Source organism: Triticum urartu, chromosome 7A (assembly GCF_056163025.1).
Source record: "Triticum urartu cultivar PI428250 chromosome 7A, HENAU_Tu73, whole genome shotgun sequence".
NCBI lineage: Eukaryota > Viridiplantae > Streptophyta > Magnoliopsida > Poales > Poaceae > Triticum > Triticum urartu.
In genome coordinates, this window is record NC_141879.1 from 344,870,899 (window position 1) to 344,889,005 (window position 18,107).

Sequence of the window (18,107 nt, forward strand, 5' to 3'; positions counted from 1 at the left end):
CATCCTTACTGATCATCCTCAAAAGAGGCACGGATCACTAGGAAACAACATGAACATATGGCATCATGAGATAAACAGATCAAGGACTTAGTGGAATTGCTAAGTCCCTGAAAACAGAATTACCGAGTGCACCACTTTGCAAGCTTGCACTAGTCACCACACTCATCACAAAAATACATGGGTTGCACCTCTGAACATATGACAAAACCCTTAACAAAACATATGTAGAGCATTAGGGCATATCATGCACACAATAATCATGGCAAAAATGACAATAAGCTAAATGGAGTAGCAGATCTGACAATAATCTCAAGTAGCCCTCTTCTAACAGCATTTCGGGCATCAAGATGAACTCAAATGAAAATGATGCAATGGAATGAATTGATGTACTCTCTGAGATGAACATTTTGATATGCTATATGCATGAATCGGAGCTACGGATGCAAAGTTACGAGGCCACGAACATGAGCATATGGATCTGCAATTTTGGGACTTAGAGAAAAAAATCAACCTCCGGATTAGGGTTTACTATTCGCGGATCTGGATCTCGGCGAGAACACTGTTCACCGGCGGCGCGGAAGCCGAGGATGGCCGGACTTGGCGGCGCGCCGGCCGGAGGAGGTCGAGGGGCTCGCGGGGGCTCTCGCCGGACCACGGGGCGGCGGAGAGGCGGCGGGGCGAGGCCGGGTGGCGCGGCCGCGGCGTCGGGGCGGCAAAGGGCGACGCGGCCGAGGCGGAGGCGGACGCCGGCGAGGCTCCGGGCGGCGCGCGGTGGATGGTGGCGGCGGCGTGCGGTGGCGGCGAAGGCGCGCGGTGCGGGAGGAAGGAGGAGGCGGCGCGCGGGACAGCTGGGCCCGGAGGGCCGGCTGCGGGCTCGCCGGGCCGCGGCGGCGGCTGGCAGCGGAGATGCCACGTGGCACGCTGTGGTTGGCGGCGGTGGGATCCGGACGTTGTCCAGCTCCGTCCGGACACGTCCGGCGGCGGCGGAGACGGATTTTTTTAGGGTTTCGGAGAGGGAGATCCGGATTTCGGGGAAGGGGTCTTTAAATAGAGGTAGAGGGAGCTAGGAGAGTCCAAATGAGGTGCGGTTTTCGGCCACGCGATCGTGATCGAACGCTCTAGATGATGGAGCAGGTTTAGGTGGGTTTTGGGCCAAATTGGAGGGGTGTTGGGCTGCAACACACACGAGGCCTTTTCGGTCCCTCGGTTGACCGTAGGAGTATCAAACGAAGTCCAAATGGTACGAAAATTGACAGGCGGTCTACGGGTAGTAAACCAAGGCCGCTTGGCAAGTCTCGGTCCAATCCGGAAATGTTTAATCCCCACACACGAAAGAAAGCTAGAAATGACCACCGGAGGAGAACGAAGCGCCGGAATGCAAAACGGACAACGGGGAAAAATGCTCGACTGCATGAGACGAACACGTATGCAAATGCAATGCCATGATGACATGATATAAGATGCATGACAACGATAACAACACACGGAGACAAAGACCCGAACCCGAGAAAATAAATAGCTTAATTCCGGAAACAGCAAGAGTTGGAGTACAAATTGAGAAAGTTACATCCGGGGTGTTACACCCCCTCTGGTACTTCTTTCTCCCAATATTTTTTATATATTCTGAAGCGTGCTCCCGTGAAGTTTCAGTACTTTTGGAGTTGTGCAGAATAGGTCTCTAATATTTGCTCCTTTTCTAGCCCAGAATTCCAGCTGTCAGCATCCTCCCTCTTCACCTAAACCTTGTAAAATTAGAGAGAATAGGCATAAGTATTGTGACATAATGTGTAATAACAGCCCATAATGCAATAAATATCGATATAAAAGCATGATGCAAAATGGATGTATCAACTCCTCCAAGCTTAGACCTCGCTTGTCCTCAAGCGAAAGACGATTTCGAAAAATATGTCCACATGTTTAGAGATAGATGTGTCGATAAAATAAAATACGGACATGAGGGCATCATGGTCATTGTTAGAACAACAACAACATATATATATATATATATATTGTCATATGATTTCTGATGCTAAAGTAACAATTCATTCACAGTTTCAAGTATGAATCATAAACTTCATTGAAAACTAACAAACTATAATCTCAGTCAATGAAGCAATTGCAATTTATCATAACATAGGAAAGAGTCAATATAAGAGCTTTTCAGCAATTCCACATACTCAACCATCATTTAGTCTTTCACAATTGCTAACACTCACACAATATTTATGGTTATGAAGTTTTAGTCGGACACAGGGAAAGATAGGGGCTTATAGTTTTTGCCTCCCAACCTTTTAGCCCAAGGGTAATGTCAACAATAATAGTTCATGAAAACTCACATCCAATTAGCTATATATATCAGGATCTTTCCAACACATTGTGCTTGCCAAAGGATAAAATGTAAAAAGGAAAGGTGAAGATCACCATGACTCTTGCATGAAGTATAAGACAAGAATAAAAGATAGGCCCTTCGCAGAGGGAAGCAGAGGTTGTCATGTACTTTTATGGTTGGATGCACAAAATCTTAATGCGAAAGAACGTCACTTTATATTGACACTTGTGATATGGACCTTTATTATGCAGTCTGTCGCTTTTATTTCTTCCACATCACAAGATCGTATAAAGCTTATTTTCTCCACACTAATAAATCATACATATTTAGAGAGCAATTTTTATTGCTTGCAACAATGACAACTTACTTGAAGGATCTTACTCAATCCATAGGTAGATATGGTGGACTCTTATGGAAAAACTGGGTTTAAGGATATTTCGAAGCACAAGTAGTATCTCTACTTGGTGCAAAGAATTTGGCTAGCATGAGAGGGAAAGGCAAGCTCAGCATTTTGGATGTTCCATGACAATATAATTTATTTTAGATGTAAGAAAACATAACCCATTACGTTGTCTTCCTTGTCCAACATCAACTCTTTAGCATGTCATATTTTAATGAGTTCTCACAATCATAAAACATGTCCAAGATAGTATATTTATATGTGAAAACCTCTCTTTCTTTATTACTTCCTATTAATTGCAACGATGACCAAAACTATGCTTCTCAACTCTCAACAATTTTTATTCATCATACTCTTTATATGTGAAGTCATTACTCTCCATAAGATCCATATGATCTCTTTATTTATTTTTATTCTTTCTCTTTTATTTTATTCCCTCAAGATCATAGCAAGATAATCAAGCCCTTGACTCAACACTAATCTTAATTATATATAGCTCACGGACTCGATTACATAGAAGGATCATAAAGCAAAACTCAAAACTAGATCATACTAAAACTTTATTCTACTAGATCAAGATAATACCAAAAGGATCAAACTAAGAAAAACGGTAAAGATAAAAGTGTGATGGTGATATGATACCGGGGCACTCCCCCAAGTTTGGCAGTTGCCAAGGGGAGTGCCCGTACCCATGTGTTTATGTCTCCTTCTTCGGGGGTGGTGATGTGATATTCTTGGCGATGATGCCCTTCAGGATACGGTTCTCTTCCTCAAGATTATTGACTTGCTGCTTGAGGTCCATTATTTCCTTATGGAGCTTGCCCGTGACGGCTAAATCCGCTTTCACCCAAGGACGTTGCATAGCTGCGGGAGAACAAATAACACTCTTTTTCATATTTTCATAAGAAAGAAATCTAACGTTGGAAGGGATGACCGAGTTTGGAATAGCTGAGGTCTGTAGTTCCCACATCGTGAATCCGGCTCGGAAACGAGAAGTAACTTATTGATCCTCCTCCATGGCATCTATCCTTTTCAAGTCGGCCTCCATCTCTTCCTCAGTTGATGGACCAAAGTGGTCAGCATTGCTGTTTGCTCTTGGCCCCGGTATCGGATGAGACACCCGACTCTCCCTGACTGACTCTTGAGAAGACATCCTGCTCTAAATCTGCAGCAGAAATAGCTCGAAACAAAAACAGAGTATGTTTGCGTGGTGCAGTGGTCAAAACCTTCGGGAGATTATATAATGAATTTTTACCGACCAAAAGAAGTATCGTGCAAGAAAATGGGGTCCGAAGGGCACACGAGGTGCCCACGAGGCAGGGGGCGCGCCTAGGGGGGTAGGGCGCGCCCTCCACCCTCGTGGATGCCTCGTGTCCTTCCCGGACTGCTTCTTAGTTTCCTATTTTCTTAAATATTCCAAAACGGAGAAAAATTGCTATTGGAACTGTTTTGGAGTCGGTTTACTTACCGTACCACATACCTATTCCTTTTTGGAGTCTGAAACATTCTGGAAAGTGTGCCTTATGTATTCCTCCGGGGTTACGGTTTCAATAACATTAGTTTCAACATTTATAGGATTACCCGAGATATAATGTTTGATTCATTTACCGTTCACCACCCTCGGATTTGTGCCTCCGAAGTTGTTGATTTTTATGGCACCAGAACGATAGACCTCCTCGATGACGTAAGGACCTTCCCATTAGAAAGTAGTTTGCCTGCAAAAAATCTTAAACAAGAGTTGTATAACAATACATAATCACCTACATTAAACTCATGTTTTTGTATCCTTTTGTCATGCCATCTTCTAACTTTTTCTTTAAACAATTTGGCATTCTCATAGGCCTGGGTTCTCCATTCATCATGTGAACTAATATCAAAAAGCCTCTTCTCACCGACAAGTTTGAAATCATTATTGAGCTCTTTCATGGCCCAATATGCCTTATGTTCTCGTTCGAGAGGTAAGTGACATGCTTTTCCATAAACCATTCTATATGGAGACATACCCATAGGAATTTTTTATGCATTTCTATAATCCCATAATGCGTCATCAAGTTTCTTGGACCAATTCTTTCTAGATCTATTAGCAGTCTTTTGCAAAATTAATTTAAGCTCTCTATTGCTCAGTTCGACTTGATCACTAGACTGTGGATGATATGGAGATGCAATTCTATGATTAACATCATACTTAGCAAGCATTTTACGAAAAGCACCATGAATAAAATGTGAACCGCCATCAGTCATTAAATATCTAGGGACTCCAAACCACGTAAAAATAACTTCTTTAAGCATCTTAATAGAGGTGTTATGATCAGCACTACTAGTTGGATGTAACACCCATGATGCGGCTATATCTCCCACGTGTCGGGGCACGACTTAGAGGCATAACCGCATGGTAGGAATGTCACAAGAGGGGTAATCTTTACACATCCCATGTACTGAATAAGAAATGGATAAAGAGTCGGCTTACAATCGCCACTTCACACAATACATAAATATATCATACATCATCCAGAATACAATCAAGGTTCGACTACGGTACCAAAATAAAGAAAGACAACCCCAAATGCTAAAACCCCGATCGCCCCAACTGGGCTCCTCTACTGATCATCCGGAAAAGACACATAGTAACGGCCCGAATCCTCATCGAACTCCCACTTGATTTCGGTAGCGTCCCCTGCACTGGCATCATCGGCACGTGCATCTGTTTGGAAGTATCTGTGAGTCATGGTAACTCAGCAATCTCACACCCTCGCGATCAAAACTATTTAAGCTTAAAAGTAGGAAAGGTAGTGAGGTGGAGCTACAACAAGCACTAGCATATATGGTGGCTAACTTACACAAAAGAGAGCGAGAAGAGAAGCAAAGCACGGTCGAGAAGCTAATAATGATCAAGAAGTGATCCTGAGGCTACTTACGTTCAAGCATAACACGAGACCGTGTTCTCTTCCCGGACTCCGCCGAAAAGAGACCATCATGGCTACACACGCGGTTGATTCATTTTAATTAGATTAAGTGTCAAGTTCTCTACAACCGGATATTAACAAATTCCCATCTCCCATAACCACGGGCACGACTTTTGAAAGTTCAAAACCCTGCAGGGGTGTCCCAACTTAGCCCATCACAAGCTCTCATGGTCAACGAAGGATATTCTGTCTCGCGGGAAGACCCGATCAGTCTCGGAATCCTGGTTACAAAACATTTCAACAATGGTAAAACAAGACTAGCAAAGCTGCCCGATGTGCCAACAAATCCTGATAGGAGTCACACGTATCTCGTTCTCAGGGCACACCAAATAGGTCAAGCTACGAGTAAAACCAACCCTCGAGTTGCCCTGAGGTGGCCCCGCACGCTGCCCGTTTCGGACCAACACTCAGAGGAGCACTGGCCCGGGGGGCTTTAAAATAAAGATGACCCTTGAGTCTGCAGAACCCAAGGGAACGTATATGGTGGTAGGTAGGCAAATGGTAAAACCAAGGTTGGGCCTTGCTGGAGGAGTTTTATTTAAGGCGAACTGTCAAGGGGTTACCATAACACCCAAGCGCATAAGGAACGCAAAATCAAGGAACATAACACCGGTATGGCGGAAACTAGGGCGGCAAGAGTGGGACAAAACACCAGGCATAAGGCCGAGCCTTCTATCATTTACTAAGTATATAGATGCATTAAAGTAAACAAGATATAATAATGATATCCCAACAATCTCCATGTTCCAACATGGAACAAACTTCATCTCAACCTGCAACTAGCAATGCTATAAGAGGGGCTGAGCAAAGCGGTAACATAGCCAAACAACGGTTTGCTAGGAAAAGGTGGGTTAGAGGCTTGACATGGAAATATGGGAGGCATGATATAGCAAGTGGTAGGTATTGCGGCATGCCAAAAGAGCGAACAACTAAGCAAGCAAAGATAGAAGTGATTTCGAGGGTATGGTCATCTTGCCTTTAAAGTTCTCATAGTTGACGAAAGCTTGATCCTCGTTAGCGTACTCAACGGGTTCCTCGATAATGTACTCGTCTCCCGGCTCTACCCAAAGCAAGAACACAAGAAAAGGACCAACAATCAATCACGGTGCAATGCACAAGCAACATGATGCAAAACATGGCATGACTTCCGGGATGTGATATGCAATGCATATGCGTGCTCCGGAAGGAAAAGATTGATCAAAGCATCAACTTGGCAAACCAAGAGTGCCGCTGGAAAGATGAGATGATTTCGGTCGAAATCGATATAAAGATAACCGGAATCGGATGTACGGTTTGCAAATGGCAAGCAAAACAAGAATGGCACAATTCTGCGATTAACAGCACGATGCCACCTAGAATGCAACAAGAAACTAAGCTACTGCACTCCAAAATATCAACAAAGCATATAGTAGTGATTTACTCAAAATGCTTGAGAAAACATGAACACTGAGCTACGGCTAAAACACACTAGAATAGGTTCAAACAAGCATGGAAAAAGTGCAAAAGATATCAGCTTCACAGACTTAGTGAAAGTACTAACATGCCAGGAATAACATCAGGAAGCAATGTTTAGAGCAAGCAAACAACATGCTACAGGAACTTATCCTAGTAAACAAAGGCATGGCATGAATCTACTAAAAGCATATAACAAAAATCCCTTACTGACCATGAGCCAAAAAGGCACATAAAATATTATGGCACCCATGTAAACATAGCAAGTTTCGATTACAGATTCAGACTTAGCAGAAAACTAGGCATGGCATAAACAGAATTATGAAGGCATCTTTGCGAGCTCGATTCACTCAACACAAGGTATTGCATGACAATATAAGCATAGCATCAGAAAGATGGCATGTTTATGAAGCTAACCAAGGCAAGAGCAAGTTCATAGCATGCATGGATCAACTACAACAACCATGGCAAAATTGATCAACATGTAAACAATCTATCAGGAACATTTTATAGCAAAAGTGGAGCAAGATTAAGTCATGCTAGGGCACTCCATAATTGTAAACAGGGGCATGGATGGATAGAGCACAACCATATGTCCAAATCATGCTTACTGAAGCAACTCAAATAAAGCATAGAACACACTGTAGCATCATGTATACATGGCATCAAAATAACAACAGGATAGGACTTAGTAAAATTCTAAGTCCCTGGAAACAGCAATATCACGAAGGCTACTTTGCATGCTTGTGCTAGTCACCACAAAGATCACAAAAATACATGGTAAGCACCCCTGTAAAGATGGCATGGCATAGATCAAAACGTAGAGCTCATGTTCATATGTAGCACACAACAAATGTGACAAAAATGACAAATCCTCATACTCTGATAAGAATCAGCACCTAAAAATGGCACTCTTGCATTAGTGATCTAGGCATCAATATGGACTCAAACAAGCATGTCGCAATGGAACAAAATGAAGAGCACATCATGATGTACATTTTGATATATCATGCGCACAAAACAGAGCTACGGATGAGAAGTTATGGCATGATGAACATGGGCTAAAAATATAGTAGAAAAAGACTTAGAGATGAAAACGAGGTCAACCCTAGTCTTCCAGATCTGGATCCGGGCACGGAAGTCAAGGTGGCCGGAATTCGTCCTCATGGTGGCCGGAGTGGAGACGGGGTTGCCGGAGCGCTCTGGGCCTCGCCGGAGACGCGGATCCGGCCGGGGCGAGGTCCTACGGAGGCGGCGAGGCGCGGGAGGCGCTTGTCATCGGCGAGCGGCGCGGGAGGCGAGCTGCGGAAGGGCAGCGGCGGAGGAGCGAGGAAGAACGGCAGCGGGGGATCGGAGGCGCGAGGCGGCGAGGTTGCGGGCGGCACGGAGGAACCGCAGGCGGTGTACGAGCCGCGCGGGCCGGCTGCGGGCCCCGCGGGCCGGCGGCGGATCTGGGAGGCCACGTGGCGGCTCTCTACTGGCGCGGGCGCGGCGGCGACTGTGTCCAGTGGCGCGCGGACATGTCCGGCGAGCGAGAGGGAGGGGAGCTAGGGTTTCGACCCGGATTTTGGACGGGGAGGACATATTTATACCTAGAAGGAGGTGGGTGTGTCCAAATGAGGTGTAGTTTTTGACCATGCGATCGTGATCCGACGGAGGAGGACATGGGAGATGTTTGGATGGGTTATTGGGCCATTTTGGAGGGGTGTTGGGCTGCAACACACATGAGGCCTTTACGGTTCCCTAGTTAACCATTGGGGCATCAAATGGACTCCAAATGACATGAAATTTGACAAGTGGTCTACCGGTGGTGTACCAAGGCCACTTGGAAAATCTCGGTCCATTCCGAGAACGTTTAACACCCGCTCACGAAAAGAGACAAAAGGGGGTGCCGGAGGACGTAGGAGTGTCAGATTGCAAAACAGACAACAGGGAAAATGATCGGATGCATGAGACGAACACGTATGCAAATGCGATGCACATGATGACAAGATATGAGATGAACAAAAAGCAAAACGAAGACAAAACCAACCACGAGGGAATCTCATAACTTAAAGCCGAAAATGGCAAGAGTTGGAGTACAAATATGGCAAGTTACATCCGGGGTGTTACAACACTCCACCACCACGAAAGGATCTCGTATCGAGATCTAGGACTGAAAGAATTCCGAATATTTGGAACAGAGGTGGTCCTCGCATTCCCAGGTGGCTTCTCGTTCGGAATGGTGTGACCACTTCACTTTCAGGAATTTGATAGACTTGTTGAGAGTCTTGCGCTCGGTTTCTTCAAGAATAGCAACGGTATGCTCATGATAAGACAGGTCTTCTTGGAGATCATTCTCTTCGAAGTTGATGGTGCGGTCAGGAGTCTTGAAGCACTTGCAAAGCTGTGACACATGAAACACGTCGTGCACATTCACGAAGTTGGACGGAAGCTCAAGTTGATAGGCGAGGTCGCCTCTTTTGACAATGATCTTGAAAGGACCCATGTATCTAGGGGCAAGCTTCCCTTTGATACCGAAGCGACGAGTACCTTTCATTGGAGAGACGCATAGGTAGACATGGTCTTCGATCTCGAAAGCCAAGTCACGATGCTTGCTATCATAGTAACTCTTCTGGCGTGATTGCGCGGCTTTGAGATTTTCACAGATGACTTTGCACATTTCTTCAGCCTCTGTGATTAAGTCATTGCCAAGAAGTTGGCGTTCACCAGTCTCTGACCAATTAAGAGGAGTACAGCACTTTCTGCCATAAAGAATCTCGAATGGGGCCTTGCCCGAACTCGCTTGGCAGCTGTTGTTGTAGGAGAACTCGGCATATGGAAGACAATCTCCCCACTTCGTATCGAAGGAAATGACACAAGCCCTGAGCATATCTTCAAGGATTTGATTTACTCGCTCGACTTGTCCACTAGTTTGAGGATGGAAGGTTGTGCTGAAGCGAATGTTGGTGCCCATGGCCTTCTGAAAGGAGTCCCAGAACTTAAAAGTAAAGATGCTTCCACGATCTGAAGATATCAATTACGGAATGCCGTGCAAGGAGACAATCCTGGAGGTGTATAGCTCTGCCAACTGAGCTGCTGTGATAGATTCTTTGATAGGAAGAAAATGAGCCACTTTAGTAAGCTTGTCGATGACAACAAAGATGGCATCATTGCCATGCTTGGACTTGGGAAATCCAGTCACGAAGTCCATCTCAATATGCTCAAACTTCCATTTTGGAATAGCAAGAGGTTGGAGGAGACCAGCTGGCCATTGGTGTTTTGCCTTAACTCTTCTGCAGACATCACATTCATTCACGAATTGAGCAATTTCTCGCTTCATTCGAGTCCACCAATACGACTGCTTGAGGTCATGCTACATCTTCGTACTTCCAGGATGAATGGATAGAAGGGAATTGTGCACCTCGTTCATAATGACTTTACGTAGATCACCCTTAGGAACCACAATTCGATCCTCGAAGAATAGAGTATCTTTGTCATCGAGGCAATAGCACTTGTACTTGGGTTGACTCTTCGCAATCCCATTCTTCACCTTCTTCACCATTGCATCAAGAAGTTGTGCCTCACAAATTTGATCTTCCAAAGTAGGAGAGACATGGAGGTTGGCAAGAATGCCTTGAGGAACAACTTGGAGATTCATTTTGCGGAAAGCTTCACAAAGGTCCAGTTGGAAGGGCTTGAGAATTAGACTGTTGTAGTAAGCCTTTCTTCTCAAAGCATCTGCAATGACATTGGCCTTTCCTGGAGTATACTCAATACTCAGATTGTATTCTTGAATCATTTCGACCCAACGAGTCTGCCTGAGGTTGAGGATGGGCTGAGTGAAGATGTACTTGAGGCTCTTATGATCAGTGAAGATGTCCACTTTCCTTCCCAACAAGAGATGTCTCCACGTTAATAGAGCATGGACAACTGCCGCCAACTCGAGGTCATGAGTGGATTAGTTCTTTTCGTTGGGCTTCAACTGGCGAGAGGTATAGGACACAACTTTCTTCTCTTGCATTAACACAACACCGAGACCTTGCAGGGAGGCATCACAGAAAACTTCGAAAGGTTTGGATTCATCAGGAGGAGTCAAGACAGGAGCTGTGACTGCCTTCTCTTTGAGGGTGTTGAAAGCAATGTCACATTCAGGCGTCCAGACATACTTCACATGCTTCTGGAGGAGGTTGGAAAGAGGCTTTGCAATCTTAGAGAAATTCTCAACAAATCTTCGACAATAGCTTGCAAGCCCAAGGAAACTGCAGAGCTGCTTGACATTCTGAGGCGGTTCCCAATTCACAATTGCAGACACCTTCTCAGGATTAACATCTATGCCCTTGGCAGAGATGATATGGCCAAGGTAGATAACTTCATCGAGCAAAAACTCACACTTTGAAAACTTTGCATAGAATTAATGTTCTCTGAGTTTGTCGAGTACCAATCTCAAATGCTTGGCATGATCCTCCTTGTTCTTGGAAAAGACCAAAATATCATCGAGATACACCAAGACAAAATCATTTGTGTAAGGGTTGAAGATGAAGTTCATCATGCAAGAAAACGTTGGAGGAGCATTGACAAGACCGAAAGACATGGCAGTATATTCATAAGAACCATAGCTTGTTCTGAATGCTGTCTTGGGGATATCTTGTTCACGAATGCGAATCTAATGATAGCCCATACAGAGGTCAAGCTTGGAGAAGACTTGAGCACCCATAAGTTGTTCGAATAGCTCATTGATGTTTGGAAGTGGGTACTTGTCTTCTTTATTGTCTTCTTGTTCAATGGGCGGTAGTCAACACAAAGTTGGTATGTGCCATCCTTCTTCTGGACAAAAAGAACGCCACAACCCCATGGAGATGAACTCGGTCTGATCAGACCCAGACGCTCTTGTTCATCAAGTTGTTTCTTCAACTCCTTCAATTCCTTTGGTCCAAGCTTGTAAGGACATTTGCAAACAGGTTCTGTGCCAGGCTCAAGATCGATGATGAATTCAACTGGCCGGTGAGGAGGCATTCCCGGAAGCTCTTCTGGAAAGACGTCTTGATATTCACAAACGACTGGAATCTGAGATATGGCATTCAACTCGCCCTTCTCATTGAGAGAAAACAGCCGAATGGTTTCATCATGAGCGGCATAGATGATCTGAAAGTGCAACTATCCCTAGGTGGTTTTGGTAATTCCTAACAACATATAGCTCATTGAGCTAATGCTATTTCAAGATTAATATCTCAGGAAAGCTCAATGATTGGCATGGCATGGATGAGAAAAGTGGACCCCTCAAAATGCTAAGGACAAAGGATTGGCCAAGCTCAAAGCTCAAGACTCTACATTTTCTATTTTAGTGATCCAAGATCACATTGAGTCTATAGGAAAATCCAATACTATCAAGGAGGGCTGAGGTGTTGCTTAATGAGGTTCTTGCTCAAAATGCTAAGTGATATGCTCCAAAACCATCAACTACTTTCTCACATCCACATTTGACCTAAACCAAAAGTCAAACTCAGCCCAACCGATTCTTTCTATCCGGCGCCACCGAGTTTCAAATGTCTTAGCCACTGCCACAAACCCTAGGCAAATCGGTCTCACCGATAGGGATCTCGGTCTCAGCGAGATGGGGTTGTAATCTCTCTGTTTCCCTTCGTAACATTTCGGTCTCAGCGGAATGAGCAATCGGTCCCACCGAGATTGCAATGTAAACTCTCTGTTTTCCCTTCGTAACATTTCGGTCTCACCGAATTGAGCGATCGGTCTCACCGAGTTTACCTGACCAACTCTCTGGTAAGCTTATTACCAAAATCGGTCTCACCGAGTTTCTGTAATCGGTCTCACCGAGATTGCGTCATGCCCTAACCCTAATCATATCGGTCCTACCGAGTTGCATGTCGGTCCCACCGAAAACCCTAACGGTCACTAGCTTTGCTGAATCGGTCCGACCGAGTTTAACCATTCGGTCCCACCGAGTTTGGGAAGTTATGTGTAACGGTTAGTTTTTGTGTGGAGTCTATATATACCCCTCCACCTCCTCTTCATTCATGGAGAGAGCCATCAGAACAGACCTACACTTCCAACCTATATTTTCTGAGAGAGAACCACCTACGCTTGTGTTGAGACCAAGATATTCCACTCCTACAAAATGAATCTTGATCTCTAGCCTTCCCCAAGTTGCTTTCCACTCAAATCTTCTTTCCACCAAATCCATATCCTGTGAGAGAGAGTTGAGTGTTGGGGAGACTATCATTTGAAGCACAAGAGCAAGGAGTTCATCATCAACACACCATTTTTTACTTCTTGGAGACTGGTGTCTCCTAGATTGTCTAGGTGTCACTTGGGAGCCTCCGACAAGATTGTGGAGTTGAACCAAGGAGTTTGTAAGGGCAAGGAGATCGCCTACTTCGTGAAGATCTACCGCTAGTGAGGCAAGTACTTCGTGGGCGATGGCCATGGTGGGATAGACAAGGTTGCTTCTTCGTGGACCCTTCGTGTGTGGAGCCCTCCATGGACTCATGCAACCGTTACCCTTCGTGGGTTGAAGTCTCCATCAACGTGGATGTACGATAGCACTACCTATCGGCACCACGACAAAAACATCCGTGTCTCCAATTGCGTTTGAATTCTCCAAACCCTTCCCTTTACATTCTTGCAAGTTACATGCTTTAGTTTCCGCTGCTCATATACTCTTTGCATGCTTGCTTGAATTGTGTTAAGATTGCTTGACTTGTTCAAAGTTGCTAAAATCTGCCAAGAACTAAAATTGGGAAAAGGCTAGATTTTTATTTGGTTAAGTAGTCTAATCACCCCCCCCCCTCTAGACATACTTTCGATCCTACAAGTGGTATCAGAGCTTTGGTCTCCATTTGCTTTGATTTTCATAGTTTTTGGAAGTCATAGCCTTGGTTTCACAACCTAGGAGAGTATGGTGTCTAGCGAGGGAAATTACCACCGTAGAGGTCCTTACTTTGATGGCACTAATTTTGCTAGTTGGAAGCATAAGATGAAAATGCATATTCTTGGACATAACCCCGCCGTTTGGGCTATTGTGTGTGTTGGCTTGCAAGGTGAATTCTTTGATGGGAGAGAACCGAATCGTGAAGCTACCGCGGACGAGTTGAAGATGCTACAATACAATGCTCAAGCTTGTGATATCCACTTCAACGGATTATGCCCCGATGAATTCAACAAAATCAGCTGTCCTGAGAATGCAAAGGAAATTTGGGATACTTTGATTGATATGCACGAAGGTACCGACTCCGTCAAGGAATCCAAGTTGGATGTGCTTCAAAGTCAACTTGACAAGTTCAAAATGAAGGATGGTGAAGGTGTCGCTGAAATGTACTCTAGGCTTGCTCTTATCACGAATGAGATTGCCGGCTTAGGAAGTGAAGAGATGACCGACAAATTCATCATCAAGAAGATCCTAAGAGCCTTGGATGGAAAATACGATATCGTATGCACATTGATCCAAATGATGCCAAATTACAAAGATCTGAAGCCAACGAAAGTCATTGGAAGAATTGTTGCTCATGAGATGTCACTCAAGGATAAGGAGGAGCTCCATAACAAGTCAAGTGGTGCTTACAAAGCCTCATGTGAAGCTCCCACATCATCAAGTGAGAAACAAACCTTCAATGAAGAATTGAGCCTAATGGTGAAGAACTTCAACAAGTTCTACAAGAGTAGAAGCAAAGAGAGAAGTTCCAAGTTAAGGTCCTACAATGACAAAAGATCTTCTAGTCGAGAGCAAAACTGCTACAATTGTGGAAGACCCGGACACTACTCCAATGAGTGCACGGCTCCCCACAAGAGAAGATAAGATTCTCCCAAAAGAAGAAGTAGAAGAGAAGAATCACCATCAAGGGAGAGAAGGAGTAGGGATGATCGTTATGAACGAATACCCTCCCGGAGAAGCAAGGATTCAGAAAGGAAGGACAAGTCATCGAGGAGCTACACAAAACGAAGACATCAAGCTCATTTTGGTGAATGGGTATCCGGCTCCGACTCCGACAGTCACTCCGAGAGAAGCTATCACTCCGACTCCGAATATACTCAAGATGAAGGTGTTGCCGGTCTAGCACTTGTGTCAACCAACTCCTACGACATATTTGATTCACCAAATGAAGGAATTGGAAGATGCTTCATGGCCAAAGGTCCAAAGGTATCACACCCCGAGTATGTTGATTTCAATAGTGATGAAGATGACTTGTTAGGTGATGATGATTTACTTGTTGACAACTCTAGTGATGAATACTATGATGAAACGTCAATTAATCATGCTAATCAAGATGAAACAAATGACAATGATAAGGAGAAGATTGAGTCTCTAACTAAAGAACTAAACACTCTTAAGTTAGCTCATGAAACTATCTTAGGAGATCATCGAGAACTTTTAAGGACTCATGAGAAATTACGTTTTGAGAAGCTCAATCTTGAGCAAGAGCATGAGTTCTTAAAGGCAATCAATGATGATCTTCGCAAGAAAAGTTCTTCTTACATTGCCGAGCGTTTACTCTTATCCACTTACATGCCTCAAGTCAAGTCTAGTAACAAGAACAAGAAGGATTCTTCTTCTAGTAGTAACAATAATCATGCTAAATCCAATATTGTTGCTTCTAGTAGTTGTCTTGATTCCACTAATGATTCTCTTAGCCAAGTTACACTTGAGCAAGAAAATAGCTTATTGAAGGGAATCATAGAGAAAGGTGTTTACAAGAGCCTTGCCGGGAGTAAGCAATTCGAGGAAATTGTACGCAAGCAAGGAAGGCACCGGAAGAATCAAGGTATTGGTTTTGAATGAAAGTTCAATGCCAATGTAGTAGAGTGGGAAGAAGATCAATACCCCAAGATGAAGTTTGTTCCTCAACAAGAGAAGTATGATCCTACTTCTTTCAAAGGGACACAAGCTCAAGATGATCTTCCACCACAAGACCACAAGCAAAAAGGCAAGGACAAGCTTCAAGAGGAAATTGATGCATTTGAAGAAGCTCCTAAGGCCTTGGTCAAGTGGGTTCCCAAGACTACATAAAGTTCCACTTCATCGAGTACAATTACAACTCCGAGGATTCCCATCAAGATGGTGTGGATCCCGAAGAAGAAGAACTAGAGAGTTCTTGAGGGTGACTCCGCCAACATACTTCACTCTTATCATTTTGTCAAGAACAAGTGCAATCAACTTCCACATCTTGCACTAGTTCAAGGAGTCACAAACACTCTTGTTGGTAAGACAAGGGAGAAGGTAACCTAATGCTCTCATAGACATCATCTTGTGTGTGCATGTCTATGGATATCCTTGTTTGTTCCCTATGGGACTAACCCGTGTAGGTATTGAAAGTGCAACTCACTCCAGAGGATAGCTCCGAATGATCTACATCAACTTAGAGCATCCACATCTTCAACACCTACATGAAGTCATCATCGAAAAAACCCAAGGTTAGTTCGTCCCTCTTAGGGGGGATCTCACATCTAGGGGGAGCTTTGCTCTAACAATTGAGTTAAAGCAACTCTAATGGTGTGAACACAATAATGCTTTATGTAAAAGTGGCAACCCCACTTGTGCTTAAAACGATGAGTATGACCTATGATCAAATGTTCTCATTTGACTCCTAAGTCAATATACTCATATATAGATGACCTAGTCATCGCCAATTACTTGATAGATGCTAGAATTGTTTGTGCATGCTTTCCCACATATTTCATTTGTCATTTTATTGCATGAGCATGTTGATTGCATAATTTACTCATTCGAGGACATCCACTTGTTGTTTTGATTGGTTGGTCTCCTTTTCTCTTGCCAAGTGGATGGACAAGAATGCCTAAGAACCTTCTCTAGATATCTATGCTTTTCTCGTCCCAAACTCTATTCATGCTGCATCACAAATTTTGATCAAGTCAGATTCGAACCACTCTGTGTGAGGAGCACTTGGAGTACCCGATTCGTCATAGACTTAAAAATCCAAAACTTCTTTGTGTGTTTCGGTCTGACCGATTCATCCATTTCGGTCATACTGAGATCACTAAGTCGATCTAGGTTTTCAATCTCGGTGCAACCGATTTGAACTTTTCGGTCACACCGAGTTTCAGTAACTGCTTGCAGTTATGGATCTCGGTGCCACCGAGTTGTTCCACTCGGTCACACCGACAGGGTCAGGCTATATATATCTGCGGCTCAAAATTTGGAAAACTTTCCGAACCTCCTCGCCCGCGCTTAGCCTGCTCTGCCTCCCTGGGTCTCCAGATCATTCTCCTCGTGGCCAGCTGCCTCCTGTCGCTGGTCTCCGCCGCCGTCAACGGGATCGTCTCCGCCGTTGCCACCGTAGCAAGTTCATCGCCGAACTAGGGTATGAACTTGAACTTTGTGCTGTTCTAACTCCGATTCCCCAGCACATTGCTTTGCCATGTATCTTGCCACGGTTGAGATCATTCTATCCATCGAAAACACTCCGTAGTTTCGTCGTGAATTGAAAATTTAGGGTTAGGTTTCTGCCGAAACCATCTCAGACCGACCGAGTTGATGAAATCGGTTCCACCGATTTGGCTCAGGCCATTGCACATGTGATTCTCGGTCTGACCGAGAATTGCAAATCGGTGTGACCGAGTTCAGCACTTTGTCAAACCCTAGCAGTCTCGGTGCCACCGAACGGTGACTCGGTCTGACCGAGTTCACTAGTTTAGGTTCCAAAAGCTGCTTCGGTATCACCGAATTTTTAAATCGGTAGATCCGAAATGCTTTATGTGAAAAACTAAAACTATGTTTTTAATTCATTCTTTTGCAAAAACCTCTGCACTTTGTGATGCTCATCCACTCTACCTCATCTATAATCTATTCACAGGGTCTGCTGTCAGTGTTTGCATCATGTCAGATCAGAGTGACAGTCAGAACAAGTCTGAGGAACAGGTTCACTTGAGTGAGGGCACTAGTCCCTTTAGCAGCTCAGATGATGGAAGCAAGAGCACACCCAGCAATCTGCCAAAGGCTGCCACAAGGGCC